Source organism: Lactuca serriola, chromosome 1, assembly GCF_051521515.1.
Source record: "Lactuca serriola cultivar US96UC23 chromosome 1, Lser_US96UC23_V15, whole genome shotgun sequence".
NCBI lineage: Eukaryota > Viridiplantae > Streptophyta > Magnoliopsida > Asterales > Asteraceae > Lactuca > Lactuca serriola.
The window spans coordinates 163,571,635-163,577,634 of NC_136408.1; positions in this window are offsets into that span (position 1 = coordinate 163,571,635).

Here is a 6,000-nt window from a genome sequence, read left to right on the forward strand (position 1 = left end):
AGTATTTCCATTGAAACTTTCAGTTATAAAAATAATGTAATAAACCTCCTTCAAGTAATGTAGATCAGGAAAAGTATTGTCAGTTGGCTGTAGTAGTGTTGCAAACTTCAATTAGTAATATATGTTTATTTACTTCGGGAAGTTAGTTTAAACTTTAAGTCTTAGTGTTGTTAATTTGGATATGGATTTGATCTCTTATGTAACCAAATTGAATGATAATAGAGGGTCCAATGACTTTCCCAGTCATACGTACTGTAGCGAGGTAGTGCCACCCCTGGGCCTAGTCGGCTCGGACTGTAGTCAACAGTCGGGATGTAATAGTGTCTGTCCTGTATAGATCTATACATGTAGTGTTGCTTTCCTTCCGGGAAGCTCTGGTTACATTGTATTTGCGCAGTAGAGTGTCGTATAGAGGGATAGTGTGTTATACTCTGGATTAGTGTATTCTCTCGTGTTATAGTATAGTAACTTTTAGTATAGTACATACAGTGTTCTCTTTAACACGTATTAACTTGTAATACTAATGATTATAGTGAGTATAGTAGTAATAGAGGTAACAAGCAGTAGTCTTAACTATACCTATTATAGTTAAATAGAGTGTTGGATTGTGTCACACCCCAAAACCGGAATGGCGGAAAACGTTCTAGGGTGGATGACGTCATGTCAAGTATCACAACACATGCATTATAGTAATCAAAGTACAACAAAACATTGCATTAATAGTAATAGTTTTACATGGTTTACATTACAATACATCAAAGTAATACAAGTAAATATATAGGTGCAGCTTGGTACTAAACAGTCTTCGTCAGAAGCCCCGGGTATGTACCTGTCTAATGCTGACTTGAGAATACAAGTTATTTGAAAAGCAAGTATCAGCATTTTTACAAATGATGGTGAGTTCATAAGTATTTAGTGTCATTTCATTTTAATAACTTTTATAAAAGTGGTAGCTTTAGAGTATCCATGAAGTTAGAGTCCTTTCCAGAAAATCCTATATTTTCTTTAATAAAAGCAGTCTTCTACTAAGACTGGACGGTGTTATGTGGTAAAAAGTAGTTTTCCCTTAATCGCTATCATTATCAAAATACATAATTTGATTATTAAAGAAAGCAAGAGGAATCAGGGAAACATGATATGCCTCAGCAGTGAAGACTGCTGACTAAGGCAAAGGAATCATAGACTCCAGGAGAGTATCGAACAAACGACACGCCTGGCTCAGTCTAACAATGAGAGAAACAGACCCCAGACGCTACCAAATGAAAGGTACGGCTAGCAAGGTCTAAAAACAGAGGATACAGACCCCAGACAGTATCAAACGAAAGATACAGTTAGCGAGGTCTAAAACAGTGAATACAGACCCCAGACAGTATCAAATGAAAGATACAACTAGCAGAGTCTAAAAACAGTGTGACTCTGAGAGTGGGTTCCAGCATACAGTGTAAATTGTTGGCGATATACCGTTACCTTGAGGCCATGAATTATAAGGTAACTTGGGATACTCGTAACCATACTAATCGACACTAGAGTACCTGACGCCCTGCAAGCGTCTATAGAATATGACACTTGTCACCCCTTGGCTTGGTAGGCCGTGGACTGTAGCTAGCAGTCAGGGTGCGGGGGTGTCAATCCCGTATAGATCTATACACACAATGTCCGCTCTCCCTACAAGAGACTCTGGTTACCAACTAGACGACGGAGAAGGTCGTGTCCCGAAGATGCATCCCAAATAGTGAGTAGTGTGTTTCCAATGTAAGTGTTGAACTAGAGGTAGAGACTCATAACTGAACTGAATAGAGTAAACCTATATGTCTATGCTTGTGTACATAATATATAACTAATGAATCAAACGACCTTCGGATGCACATCCGATCCCAACAGACCACATCTCAACGAAGAAAAGGAAATAGGGCGGACAAGCCTTCCTAAGTCCTTCAATCATTATTTATATGTATCTATACAAGCACAGACATACATCTAACTATGTTTGAGTGTGTAACAAGTGGAATCATATCGTGAAGTATAACCAAATCGTGATGTATAACCGAATCGTATGTAATAACCGAATTGTGAAGTATAAGTGTACAGTGTGGAATAACCGAAGTGTGAAGTATAAGCGTACAGAGTGGAATAACCGAATCGTGATGTATAAACGTACAGTGTGGAATAACTGAATCATGAAGTATAAGCGTACAGTGTGGAATAACCGGATCATGAAGTATAAGCGTTACCAAATATAAGTGTATCACGAAGTGGAAGCGACAACAAGTGAAGTAAGAGCGTCTAATAGGCATAAGCGACTACAAGTATAAGCGAAATAGAGGCAATAACAGGTATAAACGCATCACGAAGTGAAAGCGTTATCAAGTAGGAGTTCAAACTAAGAGGGAGTATCAAAACATGGAAGAAAACCTTTAAACTTGAGAAAATCACAACTTTGGTAAAATAAGTTTGAAAACCTTTAGAAATTCCTTGGAAATTTTTCATAAACCAGTTTGAAATGAACTTTGATAAAACAGTATAAGTAAGAGTTTTGAACAAGTGAAAACCTTTTGGAAAACCATTTATAGTATCCTACTTGGTAAAACAGTTTACAGTGTGGTAAATCCTTGTGCATGCGGGTTATCAATCACATGTGATTGATATGATAACTGGCATGTTTAACTTGTATTCCCTCCTATAAAACATGTAAAAACGTTTAAAAGGTTCATTCAGGGGTATGAACTCACCTGATGTAAGTGGATCCGACGAAGGTGCCAGTTGGCTGCTCGGTGTCAAGTAAAGCCTTGGACACACTTAGTGACCTATTTAACATATGATAACATATGTTCACATACAATTAGTACATTTAATACTAATTTAACAAGTATACGCACTCTAAGGAGCAAAAAACACTTTGGTTAAGTGTTTGGGGTGTCCTGGGTAACATCTAAGGGTGTGAATGACTTAGGAATGGAGTTTACTCTTCAAGAGTAAACTCTATACACTTAGTTTACGGCCCTGGGACAACTCCCCATGATTTTACGACCGTAAACTCATGGTGAGGGGTTCTAGGATGCTAGAGGATCTCATATCAATTGTAGATTTATGCTAGGTACAAAAATAAATTGTATGAATGGATTTAAGGCTTCACATGGACCATTTGAGGAGTTTATGGCCCTAAGCAAGGGAGCTTACGGATGTAAGCTCCTATACCCTCATTCTTTTGGTGTTTTGAAGTCTTAAATGGTAGAGGATAAAATCCTAATCATTTTTCCAAGTCAAATGGGGAGTTTAGGGCACCATTCAACCCCTTTATATGAGTTTACGGCCCAGGTACCCTTTCATGAGGGGTTTACGGCCGTGAACGCCTTATGGAGTTGTTTTAATTCAGTTTAGGGTCCCTAGCTTGTTTGTGGTTGATTCTAGAATTTAATCCAAGGCCATTGGTGTGTTTAAGGGCATTTTTAACACACAAATATGAGTTTACTCCCCATGAAGAGGAGTTTACGTCCCAAGCATGTTCTTGGGCAGTAAACTCATGTTTACTCTTCAAAAACTCGTTTCAAGGTGTTCTAAGTCCGAATCCATAAGCCTACAAGTCATATCTAAGCCTTAGGGACAATTTGGAGGGGTTTTGGGGCTTAAAAACCCCATTAAATGGTGTTCATGGTCCAAGAGTGTTCTTGGGCCATAAACACATCATTTTGTCCCTATTTTATGATTCAAATACGAATTTGCATGCTAGATAGGCTATACAACGAGTTAGGATAGTTTACCTACTCGTTTGGGGCTCGAAACGGACGATTTTTGGCTCGGGAAAAATTTGTAGAGAGAGAGTTTAGAGAGAGAGTAAAAAGGTGGAAATGGAGTTTACTCTCCCTTATATAGGGGTTGGAGTTGAAGCTCAGTGGGAATCTACCCGATACTGTCGTTATACGGGGCTTTTGGTCGCACCCGATTTAGTGGTCGTAATAAAATTTTAACTTTTTCCAAATTACTATGGAAATATAATTTAAGTGTCTTTATTTCTTTTATCACGATGTTAACGACATATAATATAAATAAATAAAATATTTATTTATTTGGCGACCTCTAATTAACGGAAATTTTATAAAATGGAATATTTCGTTAACGGTACCGGGGTAATGTGACGGAATAAACTTTGGGTTGTCACATCATCCCCCCGTTAGAGGGAATTTCGTCCTGAAATTCAGGTCTAGGCAAGGAAGTAGGTATGAATGATAGAGGCAGGAGGGTATTTCCTATTCGGTTTTTCCTCACATTCCCAAGTGAACTCTGGTGTGTGTTTGTCATTCCAACAAACCTTCACCTACGGGATGCGGATTCCGTCTCATGTAGTTAGCGAGTTCCGACTGGTGTACCTACGAAGTTAGGGTTCTCAATGGTCTCTATCAAGATGAGTGGGATACGAAGAGTGACGTCGGGTAAACACATATCAAGTCTAAGAAGTGGATCGATCAGGTGTGAAACTTGTGGAATATCCGAAAGTAGTAGTGGTCTGACGAGGGTTGGACCAATCTCGGTAAAGGATCTCGAGTGGTCCTAAGCTCTTGGAAGGGTAGAGCTTTTCAGTACCTAGAACATAGTGTACTTCTATGGCAAGATCATCACTGGCGTGATCGCCATTCCGAAGTTCCTAACGTTCTCTCTCGTTCTAGATGTGTAGTCCTTCAAGTTGGTTCTTAGGAAGCTCAGGTTGTCCTTGGTTTCGCGTTTCCTGTCAATCGGCTGTTAGAGAATTTCTAGATCCTCAGATGGGTTGTGTGTCTACGGTTGTCTGCTTGCTGTAGAGTGTCTATCTCAAGCTCGTGCAAAATGAACCTGCACCAATGAATCTTGAGATATCCCTAACGGAAACCCTCAGGGTCACGGAGATAGGGTTTCACCAAACGAGTGTTGGACTATCTCGGGAGGTGGTTCTACTATTTCTGCGTGAGATAGTATTCGTGGAACACCTAATAGTCCAATGAATCTCTAAGTATTTGGTTTATTCTAGTGCGGAAAGTGCATGCTCCTGAATAACCCCTCGACTAACACCAACGCTGGTGTCAAGTCTATAATCTCTTTGGGATCTGGGTCATGAGGCTTAACGCAACTACTTTTGCACTTTGGTCGAGTATTCTTGGCTACGGGGGTTATCCTGTGGTTTTCGGTATTCTAGTGTTTGCTTCGGAGAACGCAATCTATCGCCTATGAGGCAGCGGTGACTTCCTCCATGTGAGAGGGTGGAGGGTTCTAGGCACTACTCGTCAGTAACGGGGTGGACGAAGTGCCTGAGTAGTGCGAGCATCTACTGCAACTACTCTTCCGAAGTTTCTGAGTATTTCCCGGTCTAGGTCAACTCTAGTGAGTATAGGTTCCCATCACTCGGAACTTTAATCTCTTTACTAACTGAGGGTGTTAGTTATCATGTGAGCTTAACCGGTATGACAACAAATTTCGGATTTGTGGTCATTATAGTAGCTCAACCCGTAGTGGTTCTCTTGACTCCAGCTCCTATTTTATGGAATAGGATGAAGGGTCTTATTATGAGGTCCGTGTTAGGGCTCATACTTGGCTTAACCACCAATACTTGGTGTATGCAGGCTGTATATAATTGAGGTCGGCAGGATGTTCAGTTGTGCGACTCCACTCCAGACCCACAACCCAACGAGGAACAGGGAGTAGGGAGGGAGAACACATCTTAAATCTTTAATATCTCAACTATATACCACCTTTATGCATATACCTGGTTATAGTGGTCAGTCCCATGGGTTCTATCCTCTGGGTTCACGAACCTGATGTGCGAGGTGTGAAGGGTATTTCTGGGGAATCTACGAAGTATGCTTCGGATGGTCATTGTCTCCTGGAGTATCTTGCAGTGTCTTTTGCTTCGGTTTCCATATGACTAACAGGGGTCGGTCAACAGCGCGCGATACCCTTCTTCGGGTACTTCGGAAAGTTTGAGGTAAGAGGGATGACTGACGGATCGTATAAGTTTTGATTATTTGTATTATG